This window comes from Amblyraja radiata, chromosome 25 (genome assembly GCF_010909765.2).
Source record: "Amblyraja radiata isolate CabotCenter1 chromosome 25, sAmbRad1.1.pri, whole genome shotgun sequence".
In the NCBI taxonomy this organism is placed as follows: Eukaryota; Metazoa; Chordata; class Chondrichthyes; order Rajiformes; family Rajidae; genus Amblyraja; species Amblyraja radiata.
The window spans coordinates 27,432,889-27,448,638 of record NC_045980.1 but is presented as its reverse complement, the minus strand read 5'-3'; the positions used below and the strand labels follow the sequence as shown (position 1 = coordinate 27,448,638).

Genomic DNA, 15,750 nt, shown 5'->3' with positions numbered 1-15,750 from the left:
TCTTTTTCTGTAATTGTAACGACATTGTGCTGTAACAATATTCTGCATTCTGGTATTTTTTCTCTTTGCACTACCTGTTGTACTTGTGCGTGGCTTGATGGTATTCATGTATAGTGTAATTTGACTGGATAATATGCAAATTAAGGTTGTCTCAGTAACTCAGTACACATGACAATAATATACCAACCAATTTATTGTGCGATTTATTGCACAAGATGCTGCACATGTTTTATATAATAGAGATCCAAGTCATTGCATGGTTAACCTTGTGCACTGGTTTGTATGGATTGATACTTTGAATGACTTTGTCCACATTTAAATCAACTCCATTCACCCACTGTTGAAGCACATCATATTGAATGCTGTCAAATTCATCTGAGCACATCATTTATTGGATTCATGACGTTATCAGAATACGAATTACTTACTTACTGGAAAACTGAATTAAGGGATCATAAATATAGAAACATCACAAGGTCATTCATTAAAAAGTGAATCATTTTGTATTGAGGAGGTAACTCAAAGTACTTGAGGGAGGAGAGAACTGAGCAAATTGTTGAAGTAGGGCATGACGTTGAGTATGATCATCTGTTTCTCCACTACAAATTGTACATGAAAACAACATCGGTTTTACCCTTCTGCACACATTAGATGATTAGTGTGTCCATCAGAGTCCAGGAGAAGGCTCCACCCTCGTAGTATCATATCTCAAGCACAGCTTATTTTATCATTATATTCTGTTTTGTACTTTGCCGAGCTAATTCTCAGCCCAGTAGGGTTTCAGTTCACCTAGTTTACTTGCCAATCAACTTGATGAGCTATAACAGCCTTGCATTTGGAAACATGTTCAGTGTTGTCTCCAATCCAAGAAAAAATATACTTTTTAAATGTGTTAATTCACGAAGTTATTAGCTCCCAGTGGAATTGTGAATGGCAGCACCTGTATAAAATCATGCTGACTCATGTCTGTTGAGACATTTGTGCTAAATATTCTTGAGAAATTATCACTGCACATGATAGAACAGACTGATGAAATTCTCAGTTAATATGTCTCATCATTCTTTCTAAATTTAGAGGTTATATTTATCATGTGCTGTTCTTGTATCGTTGTTTGAACTTAACTGTTTCATTTTTTTACATATAAAAGAGATTGGGATGAGGGACCTGGCCCATTGTTTAGTAGAATGACAACCAACAGAGAGTATTAGAATGAAAGTAAACAGTTTCACGAAGTAATGATGAGGAAAATCTAAACGAGTTTCTTATGAGAGGAAAATAATAGTTTGTAAAGAAGTTTTACAGAACCTATGTGTGAGTGAAGTTATAGAGCAGAAAATAAACTTGAAGACTTTGAAACTCTTCAACTCTTTAATTATGTCACACTTTTAATAAAGTAGATTGTTCTTGAAGTTTATTGCTTAGGAAAGATTGAACAGGCTGGAGCATTTTACAAAAGGTGTAATGATGACCCATAAAAGGAATTTTGGAATATAAAGCATTTCAATGGGGTTGACTGTAGAAGAAGCCTCTTGTGATATAGTCCAAAACCAGAGGTGACAGCTATAGGGAGATTGTTAAGAATTTCAATAAAGAGTTTAAAGGGCAAAAAGAGCAAATTGCAGACGGAACTTTACATGGACTGGACCCGAGTCATGGTGCAAATCCGTGTCCATCCCATAGCTTCCACAAATACTTGGTCCACAGCATTTCTCTAGTAGTTTGGTTTTTGCTCCAAATTCCAGCATCAAAGTCTCTTGTGTCTTCGAAGAGTGAGGGATTGTTTAGATGTTTGGATTAAGTGTACATGGAGTGCTGGATGCAACTACAAAAGGTTGTTTGGGAAAAATTGATAAACCCAAATAGGAGAATATGTGAGATTGGGGGCTGAAATAATGTGAGGGACACTGGGGTGGAGTATAACTGCTGACAGAGACCCGTTGGGCTAAACAGCCAAATTCATGTTGTAAATTAAATGTAAGAAGAGCATTGTTTGTGGGTAATGCTGCGTAAACAGAAGTGGTTACACAATTGTACTCTCAGCAAATAGAGGTGACAGGAAATGAAATTTGATTGCCAACCTATCATTGGAATCTCCTGCACTGTGGTTCAAAACAAAGTTGTACTTTAAATTCTGTTGGCTCAGTATCTGAATAAAACTACTTAACACAGCTCATCACAGTTGGGAAATCAGAAGTGGTAGGAGGAGTTAATTCCTGCTATTGGAATATGATGAACCAGATTGATGAACAGTCGATTACTTCTGGGAATAAGGGTTTTGCTTCGGAAACAGCCAGATAAAACCATTCCAGCAAAGATGGCGGGCAATCAGCCCACTGTTCCATAAAGAGCAATCCAATCACCCCTCATGTCTCTGCAAGTTATTTTCCTTCGGGTGCCTACAAATGTGAGTTAATCCACCCCCCCCCCCCCTCTCTTCCCCCCCCAAACCCCCCCTCTCCCTCTCCCCTACCCCCCCCCTCCCCCCCCCCCCCCACCCCCCTCCCCCCCCCCACACACACACACACACACAGAAAAGCCTTCAAGATGATTTGTTTTTAAAAATGAATGGATGAAAGGAATGTCTTCAACCCTGCACCATGGAACTGCCTGTGCAGTAGTTGGTTCCAGCTCACTGAAGGGGGAATTAACATCCTGAGTCATGTCTGGCTATTTCTGTTGCAACTGGAACGCACCTCCCTATTGGTGAGCTTTCCCAGCTGAAGGATAAGCAAATTGATGTTAGGACTATGCACTGCTGCTGACGTGCAATCCAATCGCGAGGCCTCCAGACAAGCTAAAAGAAGCAGTCTGTGTGTAATGTAATTACAGTGCTGACGAGGGCTATGATGCAGGATTAGGTGCTATATACAGTACAGAAACAGCTCAACACTCCAGTAGCATAGGTGGGCGATGATGTTGCGTGAGTTGGTTAAAAAGGATGCTTAACTTGTTTTTAAAAGCCTTTGACAAGCAGGATTGCAGAGGCAGAAACAATTTTTCTAATTCAGGCCACATGCAAGGCATGGGGTGACTAGATTCTTGTAAATCTATTTTATTTTAATAAGTGGTCTATAGAATATTATTTTTAAAAGCACTTTTTTAAATCCTCTTCTCTGTTCTCCCAAATCTCCATTGCAGGGCAGTGCCCTTCTGCATCTCAATCTGCATTTCCCATGTCTCGTGGAGTTTCAAGGTAAGAGCTTTATTCCATAAGATAAGCATAAACCTTTAAAGCAGAGCCTTTTCTAGAAAAGTGACTTCTTACTGGTTACCGAAATAATGAAACCGTGTGGTTTGTTCAACAAGGTGCTGTCCATTGAAAGTGCAGAATTATGCTCACTCGTGAATGTTATTCTGAGGGGAGCAAGTTGTATTAGTCTATATGTTACAAGGGTAACGCCGACCTAAATTTGACGCAGGTAAAGCAAGACGAGGTTGAGTCATTTCAGGTCAAAGGAGATGACAGTGCTTTGCCATATATCGTTGCAGTCGCCAGATATCCTGTTAATGGATTGTCTTCCTGGTCGGTTGCGTTGTGCCTCATGGGTGGAGGTCTGATGTTTTGTAACAGCTCAGGCATGCTTTCAGTTGTAGTGATGTCTGCACTAACTCTCCCTCCCACAAGAAAACAGGGAGAGGTTTTCTCACAATCAATTCTCATTTTAAAGTGGGGGCACTTGACACCATTTGTAGAGAGAAACTCAATAATTACCCCAGCCAGGAGAACCATTCCTGTTTTCCTACCTGTTTTTTTAATTTATTTTTAGCTCTCACAAGTCAATCGAAGGCTGTCATGGTATGATTAGTGATGTTATTGTTTGTGCTAGCCCCTTTCACTGAAAGAAAGTTGCCTGGATCATTGCAGAAAAAATGAAAAAAGGAGACATCTTTGAATTTTAAAATTGATGCAACACATAGTGCTCGAGCCTCAAGGAACGAAAGTCGGTGCGAATGAACTGAGAAAGCATCAGTAAACTATGTGCTTTAACCTGCAGTTTATTTAAAAAAAAACATTTTATAGAACAATGATTGTGCAAATGGGGAGTTAAAACTTATTTATCCTTTAGGCGAAACCATTATGTCCTCTAAAAGAGCCTCAAATAGTGCCAAGCCAACTGCCTCTAGATCGGTTTTAAAGTAAGATTAGCACTATTCAGGATTAGCTGGAAAAGCATACAGTTCTCTCCTTTTTGTAGCTTCCTTTTTATCCATCTTTCCATTTTAATGCTTTGTGTTATTTGACATTCAGCCATATACAATTTCCCTTTCAGAGTTGGAAGCACCTTCATATCTTTTTGCTTCCACTCCACCCTGCACATTCTCAAGTGTGTGAATGCACATGTCCATCAGTGTTTGTCACTGCAATTTCTCCTGACTTGTATATTTGATATAATATCAGGGATATTGTAAAAAAAAAACACAGTTGTGCAGAATGCACTTTCTCTTTATTTTATTAGCTTTAGTTCGGGAGAGTTATAGAGCATGCACAGTTTTTGCGCTATAGGCAATAAATCGAACCTACGCCCTGTCCTCGATTGGGTAACATCGCAGGGTCATTAAGCTTAGCCTATGACCTTAGCATTCTCGCTTAAAAATCTAATGGGTTAAAACAATTCCTTAACCAAAGTCTTAAAAAAAAATCATTAGAGCTCTCCAAAATATTTTTTCACAAAGGATAATGTTTCAGCAGTAAGAGGTTAGGTTTAGTTGTTGCAGGGTTAATCCATCGATCAAGAGAAGGTTGGAGAATCTCTCCTTGTAATTGAAGAAAGGTGGGTTTAATGATATGAATTCTGTGCATTTAGCGAGGCTCTCTTTAACATTATGGTTTAAAGTAGATAAAGCCTGAATTATGGGTGATGGAAAGGGGCAGGTGAATGTGAGAGCGTTTTCTTTTACAATGTGAAGAATTATAAAATAATATTGCTGAATATAGCAGAATGAACAGACTGAGAAATATGTATCTGCATTGGTACTACATTCCAGTACTGCAACAGTCACATGCTTACAATTTGAATGAAGCCTTAAACTAAACCTTGTCTACCACTCCTGGTGATTAATATTTTTTAACTGAAGTGCCAGTCTGCTGATCTACATTAGCTGCAATATGACATATTTAAAACCCGCATCCTCTTCTTCAAATTCATTCACGTCCTTATCCCTTTCTATCTCTGTAGCCTCTGTGAGCTCTAAAATTTCTGACTTACAATGTGTTTTGATCTCCTTTACACAACCTCTCCCCACTGGTAATATGCCTCTGGTCATGGAATCTTCTCTCTAAACTTTGTATTTCCCTAAATCCATTTAACGAACCCTTCCTGTTTTTTCTTAGCTTTTTGCCCAAAAGGAAAAAAATTAAGCAAAAAACTGCTGTAACGTTTATCCATACCGCAAATTGAATGTAACACAATTGATAAATTAGGGAACAGTAATTATATTATACAAGCCGAATTGGTTATAACACAATGTCGATTGACAACTAGAGAACCAGTTAAAAGCTACTGTGAAAATTGACAAACAGGAAAAAAAACTGTCTTGCAACAAAAAAAAAAGGTGTTGGGAGGAAAAACTGTTTCCTCCCGTTGTAATCAGACACCACTGTCCCTCAGGAACATGGTCAGTTTCACAGCAGGTGGCTATTGACGAGCAATGGTTTTGATTAAGACTTTTGTAATGATATACTATTAAATAATGTAATATACAGCATTTAGTATTGTTAGCTTGCAATAATAAAAATAAACTAATGGCTATTAAAAGGACCCTTTGTTTTACAAAACCTGTAGAGAAATCAAACTTTGTTATTGTGAGTCTGAAACTGTCTAGTGCTTAACCCCGTTTTCCCCTTGACACAATTATTTTTATAATATGATCGTCTATAATGTGAGGATTCGTAGGAACACAGCTTTCATGTTACAGCAGAGCTATCTGTACAGGAAATTGAAAATTTAAAAATAGTTCAGAGAATTATCAGATCCGGCTACATCCATGGAGAGTTTGGTCAAAATAAAGACATTGAAACTACTGGTGACAGGTTATAGACATGAGATGACAACAGTGTTTCTCCCCCATAGTTACCACCTGGCCTGCCGGGTGTCTCTAGCACTTTCTCTTTTCATCTCTTTCTTGCTTGCTGTCAAATATAGACAATTCATATATTCATATAGACAATGGTGTTGTAGTTGTTTGCTTCATTAATCATACTGTTGAACAAGAGTTTTTAGCTTATGAAAGCTGCTGCTAGCAATTCATGTTGGGGCAGATGAAAAAAAGTTAGACCTCTGCGCTTGAAAATAAAAGAAACTGCAGAACTTTAAAGGGAACAGTGAAATTAAAGGTCAACAGTTCATGTTTCCACTCCCTTTCTGTTTTCACAGATGCTGCCTGATCTGCTGAGTATTCTGGCATTTTCTGTCCTTATTTTGGATTTCTTATCGTTAACATTTTTTCAGCCTAGTCATTGTTTTGTAGGTAGGGGTGGGCAACACCTCAGGTGGCTGAACAATGTCACATTAACAAGTAGCCCAAAATGATGATGCATCATGTTCCGAAAATCTATGTCAGCCTGACTTCCGGTCGATTGATAGCTTTCTCTGTAACTGTGATATAACTGCTGCAGGGAGAGGATGCTGGCTTTCACATTCCATTTACAAGCCTGGATTATGAAGTGCAATGGGGTTTGATTAACTCGGAGAGCCGTGCGGTCTGTGACCCACCCCCAGATCTCCGTAGATGTGGCCAGCACCGGATTCATTTGTTGCTGTGTCATGTCTTGCACTTCCAAATACTCTCTGATTTAATTGAAAATGAAACGGCTGCAAGTAGCTTGCTGTCTATTTTCAGTCATGTTCCATTTAAAGGGCAATTAGTAATGCTTGACATTTTTACAAATTGTACTGCAGGAGGATAACATTTTACAAATCTAATCAAGAAAATAAATTGAAATGACTAACACTTCAGTTTAGTATTTATTTTCAGTTTATCTTTTAATTTCCGTGTCGGCCTTTATATATGGACTTTCAAAAAACCTTTGACAAGGTCCCACACAAGAGATTAATGTACAAAATGAGAGCGCATGGTATTGACATGGATAGAGAACTGGTTGGCAGACAGGAAGCAAAGCATAGGAAATAACGGGTCCTTTTCAGAATGGCAGGCAGTGACTAGTGGGGTGCTGCAAGGCTCGATGCTGGGACCCCAGTTATTTACAATATAAACGATTTAGATGAAGGAATTAAATGTAACATCTCCAAGTTTGCGGATGACACAAAGCTGGGTGGCATTGTGAACTGTGAGGAGGATGCTATGAGGCTGCAGGGTGACTTGGATAGGTTGGGTGAGTGGGCAGATGCATGGCAGATGCAATATAATGTGGATAAATGTGAGGTTATCCACTTTGGTGGCAAGAACAAGAAGGCAGCCTATTATCTGAATGGTGTAAGATTAGGAAAAGCGAAGGTGCAACGAGACCTGGGTGTCCTTGTACATCAGTCACTGAAAGTAAGCGTGCAGGTACAGCAGGCAGTGAAGAAAGCAAACCAGGGGTAACAGTTTAAGAATAAGGGATAGACCATTTAGGACTGAGATGAAATACTTTTTCAACCCGAGAGTAGTGAATCTGTGGAATTCTCTACCTCAGAAGGCAGTGGAGGCCAGTTCACTGGATGTATTCAAGAGAGAGTTGGATATAGCTCTTGGGTCTAACGGAATCAAGGGATATGGGGAGAAAGCAGGAACAGGGTACTGATTCTGGATGATCAGCCATGATCATATTGAATGGCGGTGCTGGCTCTGATCTATGACACGTCTTAACACAATCAAAATAGTCCATGACAGCACCAAACCATTAATGAATGAAAAACACTTGCTAGCCTGTCTTTTGTTCTCATGTAGAAGATTTTCCCAGGTACATTGAGAAGAATTGTGAACAAATCTAAAAATGGCTATACATTTGGACAGGTAATTTATGAGTGCTTAGGACTTAGGCCTCAACCGTACGTTAAAGACAGTCTAACTTTGAATAGTCTGTGAGTGGCATTTTGGTTGATATAATCTCTTACATCATGCCTTTACACATTATTGTGCAGGTATCAATTTGTTAGAAAATTGAATCCATACCAATAGTGGTTTAAATAATATGATTATGCTGTAATGCACAGCATACATTTGTAAATGTTTTAGGACATCATTCTCGGTAAATATTTTGAGAGTACTACTATGGTGATGGACATTGGACAGTGTTGAAGATGAAATAAATATCACATAGTATGCATTTCAATATCACCTAGCTTCAATTTCACGGGTAACGAACCACATTATTCTGTTTACCTGTTAATTCATCTAGAGCATTTAATTGTTTACAGGTTTTCAGCAATGCAGAATTGTTTAACCTGAATGTAACTATGTTATTTCTGATGACTAAAAGGCATATGTGTGTGCGTGTATATATATAAATTATAATATATGAATGCCTTTCAGTCACTAGAAATAAATACATACATGCACGCATACAAGTGCGAACCTTGCCTCTGAATTTTACTCATAAGGGAACTTTGCTGCCTCCCACAAGGAAGAGAAATTCTCTGCAGATTAATATCTATCCAATGTGACAAGTCTGCCTCCCTTGAGCACATATGCAAGTTAAATAGTTTGATGCTATTGACTTGCTTGAGCAGAGGTGCAGGGACTCTACACGGGGACAAGCAGAATGTTCCATTCTATTTCACCATGTTTGGATGCCTCATTTAAATCTGGGGAGTGTTTTAAATCCTTCAGAACAAATTGAATTTGTGGACTGACCTTGTGAGAGATATCTGTGGGAGTGGTGAGTCACACAGTTGTGCTTTGCCTCATTGATGATCATTATAATTGCCTCGAAGTGAGACAAGATGGTAACGATTATTATTTTTTACATAAAGATAGAATATTCTTAAAATACAGCTAGGATTTTAGTTGGGTTTTATTTTGGCTTCTCGGTTACTTTTAAAATTTGTGCCTTAAAACGGAAAATTGATGAGAGTTTTTTTGGGATATTTAATTTCAAAAATCAAGAAACTTGCAAGTCACTGCCACGCATAGTTATCTTGTACTCAAAACCAAAAACTGCAGATGCAAAAGAAGATGCAAAGTGCTGGAGTAACTCAGCGGCACAGGCAGCATCTCTGGAGAACATGGATAGGTGACGTTACAGGTCGGAACCTTTCTTCAAATCGATCGCAGGTAGGGGAAAAGAAAGCTGAAGGAGAGGCCTAGAGACAGGACAAAGCCTGGCAGGTAGTAGGTTCAATATGTAGGAAGGAACTGCAGATGCTGGTTTATACCAAAGATAGATACAAAGTGCCGGAGTGACTCAGCAGATCAGGAAGCATCTTTGCTGTAAAAGGATGGGTGACATTTTTGGTTGGAACCTTTCGTCAGTCCCTTAGGTAATAGGTTGATATTGGTGTGGAGGGTGTTTTGACAGGCAGATGGTTGGACAAGTTGTGAGACAAAAGAATTGAAGAGTTACCAATTGTGAAGATAGAGGAAGGAATGAGGGGGGGGAGAAATAGGTGTGTTCACGTGGGGCACGGGGAAAGGAGGGGGGGGGGAATAGAGGGAGAGGGAGGAGGTTATATGGGGGAGTGCTGAGGGTTCAAAGCCCCGACCACCACGGGTGAACAAAGGAGGAAGATGGCTGAACTTTATTGCCTTCCATCACAGCGAGGAATGTTGATTCCACTGGTGGATGTTTATGTTAATTGTATGTGTATTGCGTTCTTTTTTTACTTGTATGGCAACTCAATTGTCACTGTACCCTAATTGATGCTTGTGACAATAAATGTGAACTTGAACTATGTGAAGTGGCCCCTGTGTGATTCCTGGCCCACTGGTGAGATTGACGCTTAGATGGCAAGCCACACTGTTCAGGGGCAATTAAGGATAGACAGCGATTTTTGGTAATGGCCAAACCTAGTGAAATTACACCTCTTTTTAGTTAACTTAATTATCTTGCAACAATGCAAGGTTGCTGCAGCTTGGTTTCACCAAGACAAATTAATCTTGTAAAGTCATGCACAAAAGACACTTACTCAATGATATTTTGTAGATGGTCGAGAAAATGATGATCATCTGGGAAGAACTAATGATATGTTCTTACTGACCTTAACAGGCAATGCATTTAAGACTTGATTCTATTCTACTTGGAAATATATATATATATATATATATATTGTTCCACAGTCTTCTCAGAAGTTTTCCTATCTCACAAAGCATTGGTTAGAAAACTGGAGGAGGCAGCTTGAAAGTATTTCGGATACATCCAGGATATTTATTTACATCTAAGATATCTTTTTGCATGATCGAAGTCGAAAATGAATTGTTGATTAACTTTAGCATGAAGAAATGCTTTTCTTTTTTGCTGGATTAGAAGGAGACTAAACTATCTTAGTTCCAAATAACTTCACTCGGTCCGATGTCCTGGATGATTTTCTGTTGTTGTCTGTGTTCAAAAATTAATAGTCTCAGATAATTATTTTCCATCTGTGTATATTTGTATTAGATTATAGATTGGGGGTGGTAGTTCAAAAGAATCTATTTTACATCACTAAAGGACATCTTGACAGGATGATTTCACATAGCTGCGGCCTGCGGGAGCATTGAGGAAGGATATGGAACTGCGGATAAGACTTTTTTCATCTTAATTATTGCTCTTATTTGACTGGGTTGGGTGGGATTTAAAACCCTGCAGTTGTGGAAGTCTATCATTGCCTGAGTGTCTACAGGAGAGCTGATCACGCAGTTACTCCATTGCTGCAGCTCATTTACATTAGTTCACTTATTATACATATTTTATATACATTATCTAAATAATAAATACAATAAAATTGTTATCCATCTTCTAATTTTTTTGTCAATGAGAGCACATGACCTCTAATGTGCTATTGACTTCAGAAAATTGTGACCTATTTCCATTGTGGCTTCAAGCCAGCTTTTATTTTAGACTTTAATGCTGTTACATTTATTTCCTGAAAGATGTTCTGGAAGAAATTAATTCGAATTTCTGTCTGTGAGATGGTTTCACTTATTGATTTTAGGAGCCATTAGTTATTATTTATCTATATTTCTATCTCATTATGAGCACATCCAAGAAATAGCATTTGAAAAATGGGTGACTGTGCTGAATCCAAAAATGAATTGACATATTCAATACTAAAAAATCTGAAAGTCAAAACACATCGCAGCCATTACTCAAAAAGGGCCGTATTGGATGTCCAATAATTATAACTATGCTTGATATTTAATTCCATTTATTGCAATTTTTATCCTTTGGACCTTTCTGCAGTATAGGATCTTTTGGTTGGTTAAACTAATTTCTATAAAAAATAATTGTACATCAAAATATAAAAGGAATTGTAAAAGGGGAACGGCTCTGTTAACTGATTTTCTGATTTCATTTACACAGGACTCTGGCAATGCTGTGAAGGATTTTCTTTTGGACAAATTAGTGCGCAATGCTGACAGGTACCCTGATATCCATATTTATTTCAATATCAAGAACTTTCTATCCAAAGGTTAAGGCATTCTTTTTATTTCATAAAGTGATAGATGAAAGCAAGTATTTAATCAAAGAGTCACTCAAAACATAAACTGGTGCCTCAGCCAGTTGCATCTGTGCTGCTGAGCAACAAGCATCTCTTTAGGTTGATCCTACACGAATCCCATTTTATTCTTATCACATTCCCATCATAGACTCCATCCTCCTCACCTTGTTTTCCAGCCTATCTTTGTGTATTCAGGAACCTGGCACATTGTACTCAGTTCCTCATTCTCGTCACTGATATGGGCCGCAACCAGTTGAGCCACAGCATTGATCTGCACAGCATCCTACTAATCACAGTTTGCCAGCTTCAGTGTCATCCATTTATCCCCTCATTTTTCCTGTCAGTTAATCAGTCCTCTAGCTACATCAATGGTACGTGTTCTCACCGTTCTAATTCTCAGCTGTGACATCTTATTGAAAATATTGTTTGGAAAATGTAAATAGACCTCATATCCAAACAATTTATTACATCCTCCAAGAATTTTAATAAACTTTTCAAGCCCTATCTCCCTTCCTGAAAAACCACTTTACTCTGCGCGTTGAATATTTGTTTGAAGTCTCTGTCATTTATTTATTTTTCATTATTTCTTCCCCAGTCATTACCTTCAAGGGGCCGATGACGAACGTTTGTCGGCACTGGGCCTGTACTCGCTGGAGTTTATACGAATGAGGGGGGACCTCATTGAAACATACAGAATAGTGAAAGGCTTGGATAGAGTGGATGTGGAGAGTATGTTTCCACTAGTGGGAGAGTCTAGGACTAGTGGTCATGACCTCAGAATTAAAGGACGTTCTTTTAGGAAGAAGATGAGGAGCAATTTCTTTAGTCAGACGGTGGTGAATCTGTGGCATTCTTTGCTACAGAACGCTATGGAGGCCGACAGTGGACATTTTTAAGGCAGAGATAGATTTTTGATTAGTACGGGTGTCGGGGGTTATGGGGAAAAGGCAAGAGAATGGGTTTAGCAGGGAGAGATAGATCAGCCATGATTGAACGGTGGAGTAGTCTTGATGGGCCGAATGGCCCTATGCTACTATTCCTTATGACCTTATGACTTTTACCTAAGGCTTCATTCTTGCTTTTTATTTAGTTGTAGAAACAAAAGCATTGGTAACTGTTGAATATTGACTTTGGATTTTCAAGTGCAACCTTCACTGTCAGTCAAGATAAGATGTTAACTACAACCTTGATCACTCAACCCACCTCTTCAAAGTTTAAAATAGCTTTCACAACTTTGGCATGAGCATCTACTTACCAAGGAAATGGTGAGAAATGATGGTGTGTTTTCATAACGTAAAGAGCCCTTTAAGCTTCTCCAATGTATTCTCTGCATGCAATATTCCACACATTTGGCTGTATCTAATATTCGGTGGATAAACATTGTCGGGAGCCTAATGCAGAGCATATTCAGAAAGAAGATGAGAATAGTGACTGATAATGAGGGTCAACAGTTGCAATGAAAGTGATGGGGAATACAAAACGATGATAGAAAAGCTGCATAAGGAAGATCTGAACTGCAAACTAACCTTCAATTATAATTGATTTGCGATCATGTTTGCAACAAATGTTCATGAGTGGGTCCACATGAGCTGTAATGTCAAAACTTGAACTTTCTCACTGATCTGTTGTTGCCTCAGTTAGCCTGCCCTTCTCTCTTTTGCTTCACCCTCACATTCCTCTTTATCTCCAGGGGTCTCTCCCACCCTTGGGAAAGTTCCCAATATCTCAGACAAACCCAGCACACACTCCCCTGTCACTGTCCTCGCCTATCTCGTTTCTCTGCCCATCTCCCTGAACGTTTGCAATCTCAGGATGATCTAAACCCTCAGAAATGGCTCCCCACCTACAGCCGCCTCCCAAATAATCTCCCAACCTCTTGCATCATGCTTGTTTTCTCAAGGAATCCATGGAATCATTCCATTCTCTTCAGCTAACCCCACTCCCCTGCTTCAGGCTTGCTACAAGTTCACTTCCCGACTCATCCCCACCACTTTTATCATTCCACCAAGTAAAATCTTGCACCTTGCCATTCACTAGAGCAATTTATTTGGTTTCTTTCCTTCCCTGATTGCTCCTTTTCTCAGAAACCAATTCCCCTTTAGGCACCTACAGCTCCTCTTCAATTTCCAGCACTTTCTTTGGCCTCTCTTGCTCCCAGAAACACTAGTCTCCCTCATTCTTTGAGGTAATTCCTCAACCTACTACCATAAAATATACAAGTTGCCATTCAAAGGCCTGTATAAAGAGCGAGATGAGGGTGGCACAGTGCCGCAGCAGAGTTGCTGCTTTAACACCAGAGGCCCGGGTTCGATCGTGAATTCAGATGCTGTCTGTATGGAGTTTGTACTCTGTGGTGGGTTTTCTCTGATTTCTCCCACATCCCAAAGACATGCAGGTTTGTAGATTAATTGACTTCTGTAAATTGTCCCTAGTATGTAGCTCATAGAAATAGTCTACAGGTGATCACTGGTCAGCGGGGACTCGCTGGGCAGAAGGGCCTGTTTCTACATGGTATCTCTAAAACTAAAACTAAAAACAAAATGCATGCTATTCCCTAAACCTCGCATTCTACTTTGGAGTTCAAAGCTTCTTGCATTCCCTTGGGTAGTCCCTCCCCATGTTTCACACTGGTCTATTATCTTCATATAGTAAAATGTGAATGACATTTGGAGTAACCTTTTATTTCTAGAGGTTCCCTATCCTTACCACGTTATATCTGAAGAAGCATCCATTGAATTGCTTTGGAGGACGTCTCCAGGTGAACACTGCAGAAGTGCAAGCTTGTATCCAGGTCTGGAGATTGGGGCGTGTCACACTCGTTCTTCACTGGCTAGCTTTATTGCTTGACTTGGGTAAAGCTGCCAGTTGAAGAGCTGTTGTGGGCGGCCATTTTATCGTTGATGGCTTCTGCTAAACATGCAACGAACTTTGCCAAGAGAGGAGTTCCAGCACACGACATTTACTGTGGGCGAACAAAATGATCACCAGGACCTTGTTCAAAAGGAAGCGCTGCCAGGTGAGAAGTTTGTTTTACCACCTGAACCTGCTCTGCAAGTAACTGTTCCAAACCATTATCTCCCTAGAAGCAATAGGTTGGAAGAATGTCTATATCTGATCTGGTGTGGTTAACTGAAGATGCCAGACACCATCCTCGCATCCCGTCTGTTGCCGCAGAAACCCCTATCCGTACCTCTCACAATGGAGTCTCCCACTACAATGGCGTTGCCTGCCTTAGGCCTTTTTGGCTTTGGCTCAACAGCCCTATTCGCATCACAAGCCAGTCCGCCGCCCAGTGTAAACACCTCTTCTGTCCCGACAGCTTCTAAGTGGGTGAACCTGTTCACAAGAGGTACAACACCCGGGGACGTTGGCATTCCATGCTTCCCTCCCGTTCTCACTGTCTCCCACCTTCTCTCTTCCAGTACCTTAGGTGTAACAATCGTACTGTAGGACCATTGCAACTGTTTGATTGCTAGATAATGTGTTCTATATAAATTCACTCATCAGTGTAGAATCAGTAGAAAGTCCCAATAATAAACTTGCTTTGGTTTTAACACTTGCTTCTTTTGAAATCTCAGGGTATATTTTTGGAAGGTGCAAGAGAGCTTAATATGTTCTTACCACCCTCCTCCCTTCCCCTTTTCCAATAGTTTACATTCTTCCTCCTCAATAACAATGAATGCATCACACTTCTTCTGTAAAGACTAATGTAAAGTTCAGGCAGTAGAAACAACCACTGCAGAATGCTATGGGTCAGGCAGTTTCTCTGGTGAAAAAGGATGGGTGACATTTCGGGTTGGGACCCATCTTCAGATCAGGAGAAGCCCCTTCTTCAGACCCCACCTATTCCATCTGCCCATCCATCACCCCCACACTCTTCTGACTGAGTTGCCTACGCTCATTGTTCCCATCAGCGTATGCTACCTCCCATATTAGGTTCCATGTTTTATCTTCCTTTCCTTCAATTCCATCATCCACCTCCCCTTTGTTGCCACCACCAAGCACCCACTTACACTATTCCTATACCACTTCTATTTTATTCTTTCGCAACCCCCTCAACCTGCCCAGATTCTCCTGCACACAAGGGGCAATTCACAGTTGACTAATTAAACTACCAACTCGCTCGTCTTTGAGTTATGAGAGGAAACTGGAGCACCCAAAGGAGTCACAG

At 39.8% G+C, this 15,750-nt stretch overlaps 1 long non-coding RNA gene across 1 annotated transcript in view; it reads left to right on the top strand.

Moving 5' to 3' along the window:
* Nucleotides 1–12,074, top strand: part of LOC116987519 — a 34,736-nt gene extending 22,662 nt beyond the window's left edge. Inside the window, exons 2-3 of the long non-coding RNA XR_004415726.1 lie at nucleotides 3,139–3,193; nucleotides 11,441–12,074. This is a non-coding gene — a long non-coding RNA (uncharacterized LOC116987519). The remainder of the gene's footprint in view (nucleotides 1–3,138; nucleotides 3,194–11,440) is intronic.
* Nucleotides 12,075–15,750: the final 3,676 nt, after the last annotated feature.